The 13,045-nt window shown below is 62.0% G+C and overlaps 1 protein-coding gene and 1 non-coding gene across 9 annotated transcripts in view; both read right to left on the bottom strand.

The window, feature by feature from the left end:
* Positions 1 to 13,045, bottom strand: part of MYO9B (myosin IXB) — an 83,648-nt gene that overhangs the window by 38,813 nt on the left and 31,790 nt on the right. The window lies entirely within an intron of this gene.
* On the bottom strand, positions 1,596 to 1,726 carry LOC127486592 (small nucleolar RNA SNORA11). Its single transcript, XR_007913242.2, has one exon. It is a non-coding gene; the product is annotated as a small nucleolar RNA SNORA11 (small nucleolar RNA).

The following is a 13,045-nucleotide window of genomic DNA, read 5'->3' as shown; positions in this document are numbered from 1 at the left end:
CTGGTCCCGGGGTTCCCCTCCCCCCGGGACACCACTGGCACCGGACCCGCCCGCGTCTCACTGCACACCTCCACGTGACTGACAAGGCTAAGACGGGGAGAGTGCTGGGTACACGGTGGCTCCGACAAGCAAGGGCTCTTGTGCACGTCTGGCACAGGAGGTGGCGCCTGCCCCGTGGCTGTGGACGTGCAGCGCCGACTGTATACACGCAGCACCTCGAAAATCCAGGAAACCTTGTCCAGGGCAACAGAGCCAGGGACAGACCCCGAGGGCAGCGGTGTTAAATGCAAACAAGCCGGGGAGCTGGAAGACGGGGGTCTCGCCGACGCACACACACAATCACACACACAGCCACGCTCACCAAAGACGGCAGGGAGCGGCTGGCGTGCTCGCCAGGAGACGCAGGTTGGGGGCACCAAGTTTAGGTTAGAAGGGGGAGAGGGGGCACGACGCGTAGCAGATCTGCAGCATGGCAGGGGACCAGTCAGTAAACATGGAATTAAGTTTATTTTCATGCAAAGCAGTTTTTCAAAATATGCATTTTTCATGGATCCTGTGACGGCCCGGGGTCTGTGTCGAGTGTGCTCTCTAAAGACCCCAGCCCCACGCACGCCCACACACACAGCAGGTCCAAGAAGCTTCTGCAGAGGCCGCGCCGCAGCGTTAGGGGGTTAGGCCACTGCCTGCAGCGCCGGCATCCCTTATGGGCGCCGGTTCGAGTCCCGGATGCTCCACTTCCCATCCAGCTCCCTGCTAGTGTGCCTGTGAATGCAGTCGGAGATGGCCCAAGTGCTGGGGCCCCTGCACCGGGAAGAAGCTCCTGGCTCCTGGCTCTGTATCAGCCCAGCTCTAGCCATTGCGGCCATTTGGGGAGTGAACCAGCGGATGGAAGATCTCTCTCTCCCTCTGTCTATAACTCTACCTCTCTAATAAATAAAAATAAAAACCTTTAAAAAATAGTTCTTTAGCAAAATAAACATTTTTTCACTCCAGTTTTCCATAAACTTCTTTAAAAACTTGGACCGATCCAAGGCCAGGAGTCAGGAACTTCTACCAGGTCTCCCATATAAACAGCAGGGGCCTAGGCACTGGGGCCATCTACTGCTGCTTTCCCAGGCCATAGCAGAGAGCTGGATGGGAAGTGGAGCAGCCGGGACTCGAACTGGTGCTCACAGGGGATGCCGGTGCCTGTGGCAGCTTTACCAAACAGACCACAGCACCAGCCCGTTTTTATTTATTTGGAAGACACAGAGCTCCCATCCACTGGGCTCACTCCCCAGATGCCCACAACAGCCAGGAGCTCCATCAGGGTCTTGTGCTTATGGCTGGGGCCTGTGGACTGGAGCTGTCACCGCTGTCCGGCTGCAGCTGGGTTGAAAGTGGAGCAGGACTCACCCAGGCGCTGCGATGTGGGTGATGTGAGCATCGCAACCGCCACGCCCAACGCCCGCCCCGAAGCCTTGATTTCTGAGACCGGCCACGACCCACCCGGGCGTGGACTGGATGGGCTCACGGTGGCCACTTCTACCACGAACTCCTGCAGCTTCCCTTCTGGGGTGGAGCCTGCCCGGAGGCCACGCGGAGTGGATGGGGACGCGTGTGGGGTGTGTGTGGGGAGGGGGAGGCCGTGCACTGCGTGCCCCTCGTCACCGTGACCCCGGGTTTCTGTGGGGTGCGGTGTAAACAGAGGAGCCATCCCTCAGGCCCCCTGCTCTGAGCGCACCCTCGGTTCGGGTCACTTCAACAGGTGTCTTAAACCTGCCTGTTGAAGAATTCCGGGGGCGGGCGTTTGCCCTGGCAGGGGAGGCGCTGGGGCCCCAGCTCTGAAGTGCAGGGCTTTGGGTCCTGTTTCTGACCCGGCTCCCTGCTGTTGCAGACCCTGGGAGGCGGCAGGTGGTGGCTTACCTAGCCCCCTGCCCCGCCCCCCATGTGGGAGACCTGGGTGGAGCTCCTGGATCCTGGCCCAGCCCTGGGGAGTGACCTGACACACGGGAGATCTCCTTCTCTGCCTCCCAAATAAATAAAATGTGAAAAATGTGCCCAAGCATCCCCCCCTGGACATCGCACAGTGGGTAACTGCACTGAAGCAGCAGGCGGCAAAGGCCAGCCTCCCGACCGGTGACGAGGCCCGCCCACGCGGCCCACCTCCCCACCACAGCCTCCCCGCCCCAGAGGAGGCCCGCCCACGCGGCCCACCTCCCCACCACAGCCTCCCCGCCCCAGAGGAGGCCCGCCCACATGGCCCACCTCCCCACCACAGCCTCCCAACCGGTGACGAGGCTGCCCACGAGGCCCACCTCCCCACCACAGCCTCCCCGCCCCAGAGGAGGCCCGCCCACGAGGCCCACCTCCGCCCCACAGCCAGGTTACGTCTGCCCTTGTGGCGCCACCAGCTTAGTGGGCTCAGGAGCCCCGTTCTGCTCAGAACACAGCACCGTGCCCGATGCACATGGGCAGCCGAGCCTGAGAGCAGGTGGCCGGCGGGAATGCAGACCCCCAGGCAGCCGGGGGGACACAGCGCCGAACGCCTGCCCCAGCCAACAGATTTCGCTTTCAGATTCCAAAACCCTGAAAGTCCCTCGGAAGAGGCTCAGGGACGCAAACCTGCTCCTCCATCTCCGGTGTGGACGGATGAAGCCCCCCCCCCCGCCCCGTCGGGTTTCTCCCCGAGGGCAAGCCTCGCCCCTACCACGCTCGGCCTCGTCCATCCAGCAGGGCTGAGGGAGCCGGACTGGGACAGCTGTCACCCCGAGACGGACCTGCAGCTGGCCTGAAAGTTCCAGCGCCTTCCGTTATGTCTACTGCGACGGCCACGCCGAGTGGAGAGCCTCGGTCCCACGCGTCTGGGTCCACTCGCTCACTCAGTCACTCACTCACTCACAGGACCCGTTTACAGCTGTGCTGGTGTGAACCCGGCTCCCTGGCTAACGCCTGGCGCAGCCACCACGGGGTGCGTGTCACCACCTCTGGCAGCTGCCCTGGGCTGGCCGGGGGGCAGGGGGGCCTTGAGCCGGAGCCTCCGGTTCAAGGTGATGGCTCTGCCCCAGGTCCAGACCATGAGCTGCACAGGGCCTGCGGGCAAGGTCGGGCACCCAGCAGGGGAGTGACCGGAATTTCAAGGAGAGACGTTATTGTTATTTAGAAAGTTTAAAAACGTATCAGAATGACAGACACACAGAGATTTTTCCATCTGCTCCTTCACTCCCCAAAAGCCCACGACGGCCAGGGCCGGGCCAGGCAGGAGCCAGGAGCTCCATCTGGGTCTCCCACGTGGGTGGCGGGGCTCCGAGTACTTGAGCCGTCACCTGCTGCCTCCCAGGGTGGGCACTGGCAGGGAGCTGGCCTTGGGAGTGGAACGTGCCTGGAACCCAGGCACTGGGATACGGGATGTGGGGAGCCCAGTGGCACTCCCCTAGTACAACACAATTTTCTTACCACCTGCATTTCTCATGCAGGTTCTCACGGCCACTAGGCGTGATTGCACGTTTTGGTTCTTTTTTTGTACCAACACCCACGACCTGTCCAAAGTGCCCTCGTCATGCCTCCCTCCTTGGCCTTGCCGGGGAACCGGGGGCTGACGGCTGCCCTGGGCACTCAGTGGGACGCCCCCGGGCACAGCGGGCACGGACAGGAGGCGGCCCAGGAAGTACTGGAGGCAGGAGGCTCTGCAGGGTCGCAGCCCGAGGCGGGGGCAGGGTGAGAAGAGACAGGGACCCCCCCCTCCCTGGGGGCTGGGAGCAGAGCAGGGGTGAGGAAGTGAGAGGCCCAGCTGATGCACTTGCAACAGAGCTGCTGTGAGGGGCGGGGCGAGGGACGCTGAGGCTGGGGGGTGGGGAGGAGGAGGCCAGCATGGGGGGGGGACGCCAGGCGAGGATGAGCGGAGGTGAGGCAGCAGCGTGGGGGTGGCCGTGGGGCCGACAGGTTCCCCCCCTCCCCAGCCTGTGCAGGCGGCAGCTGCGGGCCTGCGGATGTGGGGGCAGGAAGTTGAGGAGTCACCCCAACCTCAGGGCTCCAGCTCCCTGACTCTCGGAGGAGGAAGTGGAGGCTCCCCAGGGCCCGGCCCATACTCCGCCTCCCTGGGTCGTCTCTGCTTCCTGTCGCCCACCCGAGGGGCTTGGCAGGGCTGTGCAGGGAGCTGAGTGGCCGTGTGCCTGTTCGCAAGAGGCGCCCGCGGTCAGGCGTGGACGGAAACAAGGAGACGCCGCGAGCGCGCCCGGGGTGGGAGGAAGCTCTGGAAGGCGACCAGATTCCCCCAGGGGCAGGGGTCTCACAGAGTGGGCGGGGCTGGCGCCCTGGGATCCTAAGACCAAACCCAAGCCCGGGGTGGCAGCTTGGCCCGTGGGTGAGACGCCTGCACCTCACACGGCAGTGCCTGGTTCCAGTCCCGGCTCCACTTCCCAGCTGATGCACAGCAGGTGCCTGGGCCCCTGGCACCCGTATGCGAGCCCGCGACGGAGCTCCTGGCCCCTGGCTTCAGACTGGCCCAGCCCCGGCTGCTGTGGCCACCCGGGGAATGAACCAGCGGATGGGAGACCTCTGTCCGTCTCTCAGCCTTACAAAGAAAGAAACGGACATTCTTAAAACGGAAAATAAATAAATACGAAAAAGAACGGTCCCCCCGTCGCCCCCACAAGTACGAAACAAGCCATCAGATCCCGCAGCCCGGTATGTGGCACCCGGTGGCGTGGGGTCAGGCTCGGGCAGAGCCGCACCCACAGTCACGGGAGGCACAAGGGACACAAGCGGGCTTTCACGGGGGCCGGTCCTGCCCGGTCCTGGCCGGTCCCGAGGGCTGCGGAAGGATCCGAGGAATTCCCCCACGTCCCCCCGGGGGGCACCCACATCAACCCCTCTCTTTGGGGGTTTTGTTCTATTCAGCTCATTGCAGAGTTAGACAGTCACTCACTTTCCTATCTCTGAAGTGATTTTTTAGAAACATTTGTGTATTGTTATCTATCACATGGCCGGAGCGGCAGATGCTTTTACACAGACAAATCTTCCATCCGCTAATTCACTCCCCGCACGCCCGAAATGGCCAGGGCTGGGCCAGGCTACAGCCAGGAGGCAGGAGCTCCACCCAGGTCCCCCCAGCGGGTGGCAGGGGCCCAAGCACTTGAGCCATCACCCGCTGCCTCTGGCTTCAGTGTGGCCCAGCCCTGGCCATTGCAGCCATCTGGGGAGTGACCCAGTGGATGGAAGTTATCTCTCTCTCTCTCTCTCTCTCTCTCTCCCTCTCTCTCTCTCCCTTCTTCTCTCTAACTCGTAAATAAATCTTTAAAAAAAAAATTCTGAAATCCATGCCTACACGCAGTCTTCAGAAGGCGCATGGAGCGCGTGCATAATGAACAAGCCACGTCGCTCACTTAGCTGATGGACACAGATGGATCAGGAGCTCCCACCTGCCGCTTCATTCCCCAACGGCCCCTGACAGCTACCTGGGTGGCGGGGCCCCAGCTGCCTGCCGGGTGGGCAGCGGCAGGAAGCTGGGGCCGCGAGGGCACTGCGGTAGGGGTGCGGCGCGTCCCCTGCCGGGCACGACCTGCAGTACCCGTGCACCTGCTCCTCTCGGCGGCTCTGGGGATGCGTGCGGTGTGCGGGCAGTGGCCGTCTGCTTGGCGCGCAGACGCTTGCGCCCGTGTCACCACACACGATGTTCGGGGGCTTCTCGCAGGCCTCTCGCCATCACAGCTGTGCCTCTGCACGGTGTCTGCCCATCGAAGCACTAACGAGCCTGACCTTCTATTTGGCTATTAATAATTTTAAAAATTACGAGAGGGAGAGGGGGAGGGGGAGGGAGAGGGGGAGGGGGGAGAGCATGCATGCGTTCCTATCCTCTCGTTCACTCCCCAAATGCCTGCAACAGCTGGGAGCCCAACCCAGGTCTCCCACGCGGGAGACAGGAACCTGACGACTGGAGCCATCGCTGCTCCTCCCAGGACCGGCACCAGCGGGAAGCTGAAGAGAGGAGCCAGAGCCGCGAACTGGACCCCGCAAGTCCGATGTGGGACATGAGCGTCTTAATGCCAACCCAAAGGGCTGCACCTCCTCTCCTGTTAATGGCCGAATCCCACCCCGGGAACCCATCAGTGAGACGGCCTCACTCCCTTCCAAGGCTGGGCCCACGGCTGCCACCCCCATCCCCACCTGCTGGTCACCGGCTGTTTGTGGCTGTGGCTGGGGATCCTGTCTGGCGACTTCCTGACACGGGCACCCTCACTTGGCAGCTGATCATAGCTGCACCTGAACGTGGCGGGTGGCCGGAGCAGATCTGCAGACGCTCCAGAGAGGAATCTAAACTCCCAATCAAGAGCCCCAGGGGAGCCAGCCTCTGATTCCTAAAGGGGGCGGGACGCTGCTCCGGGCTTCATCCCAGGACGAGGGAGGTCTGCGCAGAGATGAGGCAAGAGCACCTACTCACCCCTTCCCCGGTCTTTCTTTTCTTTCTTTCTTTTTTTTTTTTTTTTTTTTTTTGACAGGCAGAGTGGACAGTGAGAGAGAGAGACAGAGAGAAAGGTCTTCCTTTGCCGTTGGTTCACCCTCCAATGGCCGCCGCGGCTGGCGCGCTGCGGCCGGCGCACCGCGCTGATCCGATGGCAGGAGCCAGGAGCCAGGTGCTTTTCCTGGTCTCCCATGGGGTGCAGGGCCCAAGCACCTGGGCCATCCTCCACTGCACTCCCTGGCCACAGCAGAGGGCTGGCCTGGAAGAGGGGCAACCGGGACAGAATCCGGCACCCCGACCGGGACTAGAACCCGGTGTGCCGGCGCCGCTAGGCGGAGGATTAGCCTAGTGAGCCGCGGCGCCGGCCCTTTTTTTTTTTTTTAAGATTTATTTTATTTGAAAGGCAGAGATACAGAGAGGCAGAGAGAGAGAGAGAGAGGTCTTCCATCTACTGGTTCACTCCCCAGATAGCCACATCAGCCGGAGCTGAGCCAATCCAAAGCCAGGAGCTTCTTCCGGGTATAGGTGCAGGGGCCCAAGCACTTGGGCCATCCTCCACTGCTTTCCCAGGCCACACAGCAGAGAGCTGGATCGGAAGAGGAGCAGCCGGGACTTGAACTGGCGCCCCATAGGATGCCAGCGGCGCAGGCTGGGGCTTTACCGGCTATACCACAGCACCGGCCCCTATTCTTCCTTTTTAAAAATTAATTTATTTACTCGAGAGGCTGACAGGGCGCTCTCACGCACTGGTTCACTCCTCAAAGGTTCACAGCAGCCCAAAGCCAGGGGGCGGGGACTCGAGGACTTGCGTCAGCACTGCCACCTCCCACGGCGCGCGTGAGCAGGGAGCTGGAGTCAGCAGTGGACCTCAGGGTCCGGCAGGTGCCGCGGTGGGTTTGGCAGCCAGCTGCGACGCCGGCACCTCCATATCGGAGCGCGGGTTCGGGTCCCGGCTGCTCCACTTCTGATTTGGTTTCATGTGCCTGGGAAGGCAGTATTTGATGGCCCAAGTACTTAGGTCCCTGCCACCCAAGGTGGGAGACCTGGATGGAGCTCCTAGCTCCGGGATTTCAGCCTGGCCCAGCCCTTGCTGTTGCGGCCATTTGGGGAGTGAACCAGCAGATGGAAAATCAATGTCTCTCTCTCTGCTGCCACTCTACCTCTCCGATAAACAAACCGTAAAAACAAAAACCAAGAACACAGCAGAGCCAGGACGCACACCAGGCACTCCAAGCTGGGCGTCACCACCGCTCCTTAGCGACCGCGCTGGGAACAGGGGTCCAGAGGTACAGAGGTCTCCACCCCCGGTACGAGGACCTGAAGCTGCACCCACACAGTCAGCCTGCTTCTCACCTCCAGGACAGCCGCCGGTGCACCCATGCGATTTCCCACACTCCGAGGGGGAGACGGCTGCTGTGACGGGCGACCCAGCCCGGCTGCGGGCTCCCGGAAGTGTTGAGGCCACGAAGTGTGGCAGGGGAGGTACAGTCAGCACAGCTGCCGCTCAAGGCGCTTCCACCGTGTGGAATCAGGATGCGCCCAGTGCCAGATGCTTTCCTGACACGGAGCCCCGGGTCGGGGGGAGTCTGACGCCAGGGCTGCCCCGCCTTCCGGGGGCAGGGCTGACGCGGCAGCAGGCTCAGGAGAAGGAACCCGAGAGCTGCTGGCCCATCACTCTGTACCCCACAGCCCCGGGAAGCAAGGGCTCCACTGCAGGCAGCTCGGCCCAAGTCCAAATCTTGGCACTGGGGCCGGCACTGTGGTGTAGTTTAGTCTCCACCTGTGCATCCCATAGGGGCGCGGGTTCGAGTCCTGGCTGCTCCACTTCCCATCCAGCTCTCTGCTGTGGCCTGGGAAAGCAGTGCTTAGACCTCTGAACCTGCGTGGGAGACCCGGAAGAAGCTCCTGGCTCCTGGTTCTGGATCGGCTCAGCTTTAGGGAGTGAACCAGCGGATGGAACATGTCTCTCTCTGCCTCTCAAATAAATAAAATAAATCTTTAAAGAAAAAAAAAATCTCAGGCCTGGAACTTGACCACACTGCGACCCAGCGTGGCCTGGCTTGGGGGTCGGGGCCCCGACACCACATGAGCTCCCAGACAGCACAGCACACCTTGGGGGGGGGTGCCTTGGTGGCAGGGGCGGGACGCATTTCAGAGGAAGCACTTGGTGAGAGAGGGTGCTTGCTGGGGGGGGGGGCAGGGCTGCGGTGCCCTTGGCAATGGGGACGTGGGGAGGACTGCGGCTGAGATCTGACACGGCCCCCGCTGTGCTCTGAGCACCTGCTGAAGGCAGGAGCACAGAGGTCGGCACACGGCCCTCAGGGGCCAGAGAGGGCCCGCGCCTTGCTTCTTGAACGTTCCGCGGGGGCACAGTCACCGGTGAGTCCCTGGGCGGCCGGCACACAGTTGTCACGGTTGACACGGTGTACGCTTGCGGCAGCCAACGCACCCGTGTGGCGCACGGCCGTTCACTGCTGAATGCCCTTTTCCTGTCCCAGCATCCCATGGCTCTTAAATCTTGCATTGCTGGTCTTGCTTTTGAAACTTTTTAAAAATTATTTATTTGACAGGCTGAGTGACAGAGAGAGGGAGACACACAGAGAGAGGAAAAACCTCCCACACGCTGGTTCTCTCCCCAAATGCCTGCAACAGCCGGGGCCGGGCCAGGCAGGAGCCAGGAGCCAGGAGCCCCATCCGGGTTTCCCACGTGGGTGGCGGGGGCCCAAGTCCTCGCGCCATCACCTGCTGCCCTGCCCGTTAGCAGGAAGCTGGAGTCAGGGGCCGGAGCTGGGACTGGAACCCAGGCTCTCTGCCGAGACACACGCCTGTGCCCGCCTCCTGCTATATTTAGTCATCCTGCCTCCAAAGGCTCCTCCAGGCTGTGACCGTCTCTTGGACCTCCCTTGCCTTGGGGTTCTTACGGGCTTCTCACACCGTGCCTGCCCTGGTACAGCGGCACAGAGGGTAAAGCCACCGCCTTCGAAGCCGGCATCCCACAGGGGCAGCTGAGTCCCGGCTGCTCCACTTCCGACCTCTGCTACTCCGCCAGGGGAAGGCAGTGGAGGGCGGCCTGAGTGCTCGAGTCCCTGCACCCACGTGGGAGACCTGGATGGAGCTCCTGGCTCCTGGCTTTGGCCTGCCCAGCCCGGGCCGCTGTAGGCATTTGGAGAGAGAACCAGCGGATGGAAGATATCTTTCTCTCTATAACTGCCTCTCAAGCAAAATTAAAAAAAAAAAAAAAAATTTTTTTAAATAAGCTTAACGGCTTTATGGAGGTATAACTGACCAATGCAATGGTGTCTGGGTGCAGTGTACAAAGGGATGCTTCGACGCTTGTACGCACTGGGAAACAACTGCACCATGACCAAGTTACGGGGCTCGGCCAGCACCTCACAGCTATGATTTGCTGCTGTGTGTTTTTTTCTTTTTTTGCAGTAAGAACACTGAAGTCTGCCTTCTCAGCAAATTTCTCCAGCAGACAACACAGCAGCGCCCCAAGCTGACTCACCTGGGACCTGAAACTCTTGTGTTCTGAGCCACGTGGCCTGGCTCCCGGCCCGGCTCCCACCCCGGCGGCCGCATCTGATGACTCTGGATCTCGCAGCTGAGCGAGGCCGCACGGTGTGCGTCTCCCTGTACCTGGCTCCAGGCTCAGCCCTGTTGTCAGAAATGACGGGATGGGGGGCTGGCACTGTGGCGCAGCGAGTTAACGCCCTGGCCTGAGGCGCCGGCATCCCGTATGGGCACCGGTTCGAGTCCTGGCTGCTCCACTTCCGATCCAGCTCCCTGCTGTTGCCTGAGAAAGCAGTAGAAGATGGCCCATGGCCGGCGCCGCGGCTCACTAGGCTAATCCTCCGCCTAGCAGCGCCGGCACACCGGGTGCTAGTCCCGGTCGGGGCGCCGGATTCTGTCCCGGTTGCCCCTCTTCCAGGCCAGCTCTCTGCTGTGGCCAGGGAGTGCAGTGGAGGATGGCCCAGGTGCTTGGGCCCTGCACCCCATGGGAGACCAGGAAAAGCACCTGGCTCCTGGCTCCTGCCATCGGATCAGCGCAGTGCGCCGGCCGCAGCGCGCCGGCCGCGGCGGCCATTGGAGGGTGAACCAACGGCAAAGGAAGACCTTTCTCTCTGTCTCTCTCTCTCTCACTGTCCACTCTGCCTGTCAAAAAAAAAAAAAAAAAAAAAAAAAAAAAAAAAAAAGAAGATGGCCCAAGTGCTTGGGCCCCTGCACCTGCGTGGGAGACCCGGATGGAGCTCCTGGCTCCTGGCTTCGGATTGGCGCAGCTCTGGCCATTGCGGCCAACTGGGAGTGAACCAGCAGATAGAAGACCTCTCTCTCTCTCTCTCTCTCTCTCTCTCTCTCTCTCTCCTTCTCTCTCTGTGTAACTCTGACTTTCAAATAAATAAATAAATCTTTAAAAAAAAAAAAAGAGAGAAATGACAGGATCTCCATGTGTTTGAAGGATGGATGACACTCCACCGTCCCACATCTCTATCACACTTTAGTTTTTAAAAACGGCTTACTTTGAAGGGCCGACACTGTGTAAACCATCCACTGGGTCACTCCTCAAATGCCCACAACAGCCAGGGCTGGGCCAGGCTGAAGCCAGGAGCTCCATCCGGATCTCCCACGTGGGTGGCAGGGACTCAGGCCCTTGGGCCATTGCTGCTGGCTCCCCGGTGCATTGGCAGGGGGCTGGATGGGAAGTGGAGCAGCCGGGACTAGAACTGGCACTGATTTGGGGTGGCCGCGTCCCAAGCGGTGGCTTCGCCCGCTGCACCCCTACGCCCATCCCGATCATCTTTCTTCGTGTGTTCATCGAGACCTGGAGAGCCCGGGGGAGGCCTGCCCAGCTGTTCTCTGGAACGCCCCTGGGTTTGGGTTTCTCTGACTTCTCTCTCCACTGCCTGCTCCTCATCAGTACGGTTTCACGGGCACCCGGGCCGCACACGGTCGCTGTGGTGGCCTGCGGAGCTGCTGCCTGCTCACGGCGGCGGGCGCATGGAGTGCACCTGTCCCTCGGCATCCATGGGGGACTGGTTCCGGGACCCCTGTGGACACTGAAGCCCGTGATGCTGGGGCTGCTCCCCTGGCCGGTGTCTGCCTAGAACCCGCACGCTCCCCACCCCCAACTTCCAGTCACACAGCAGCACCCTGGAATCCTGCGCAAACTGTTCCCCAAGACGCCAGCTGCGGGGAGCCGGCCAGCAGCCGCATGCCAGGGTCACAGGGCTGCGCTGCAGCTGGGCAGCGGAAGCGGGGCTTCCTGGAGACCCGGCTCTGACTCCAGGGCCCTCCAAAGGCCTGCTGTCGGGACCTGGTGGCTGAGTCACGCAGAAGGAAACGCGGGGGCCCGCGTGCCCAGGGCGGGGCCAGCCGGAGTCGGCTAGGAAATGAGTCGGCTGCCAGGCTCGGCGGGTGACTGCTGCGGGCCGGGCTCCCACCCCAGCTAGCCAGGCAGGTGGCCCAGAAAGATGGACACTGGGTCCCCTGTCATCACAACCTGGCGCAGCAAACCCCAGGACACACAGCAAGGGCGGTGGCGGCCTGGCCTCACGCTTCAGCTTCTAATCAGCTCTCCGGATTCTAAGGAGGCCGCTCTCGGTGCCTAAAATACACCCCGTCATTTCACTCCGCACTCCCAAAACGCCGCTTCCTCCCTGGTCTGAAATAGCCTCAGCTCCGCAGTGCTGGGGCTCGGCCTTCTGCACAGCAGGCCGGAGAGGCCGAAGTGGAGGCGTGCAGGGCCCGGCCGTCTGCATGACCCCCACCCAGGACACTCTGGCTATGGCGTGATCTCCCCGTGGTGGGCTCTGCTGGCCCTCCGCCCTCTGGGTCCCCTTCTTCCCGTCCACGTTGCTGCCCCCCACCCACAATCTCTGGGGCTGGCGTTCTCCCTGGTGGGGGGATGCGGGAGGGCACCAGGGCTGGGGAACGCCCCCTCACGCCCTACAAGGGCCGCTGGCTCCTCCCTGAGTGAGGAAACTGTCCTCCTGGGGGCATCCTGGCTTCATTATTCCCCGACCGTGAGCTGCCCCTGCCCGGACGCCAGCTTCCTCCTGGGTGCCCTCTGTCCGCAGCAGGCAGGATGCAGGTGACCTTAGAGCCCGGGACGTGCAGCCCTGCGGGTATAAGGCGGCCAGGGCTCCACAGAGCCTAACTCCTCCAGCCACGCCCAGCTGCCTGAGGGGCACAGAGAGCGAGGGATCCAGTCTCCCCCGGCGGCTCTAGGACAAAGAAGTCCCCGCACACTTAGGACAGACGCAGGGTTCCCCCTCCTCATGTATTTTCCATCGACATTCGGCTGCATCCACAGACGCAGAGCTGCGGGTACCGAGGGCCCAGGGCACTAGGGGTCAGCGCCCCCTTCCCCACAAACGGCCAGCAGGGAGCAGATACATTTAAATTATTCTCACTTGACGTAAAGGAAAGCAGGAGCGGCAGGCAGGCCAGCAGGTGGGTAGGTCCATCTCCACCGTCCACCCGCCGGTTCACACTACACGCCCATAACACCAGAACTGAGCCAGGAGCTCCATCCGGGTCCCCCACGTGGGCGGCAGGGGCTCGAGTACCGGAGCCGTCGCGGCTGCCTCCCGGCATGCGCAGCAG

Source organism: Oryctolagus cuniculus, chromosome 16 (assembly GCF_964237555.1).
Source record: "Oryctolagus cuniculus chromosome 16, mOryCun1.1, whole genome shotgun sequence".
NCBI lineage: Eukaryota > Metazoa > Chordata > Mammalia > Lagomorpha > Leporidae > Oryctolagus > Oryctolagus cuniculus.
This window is presented reverse-complemented; position numbering and strand designations above follow the sequence as displayed.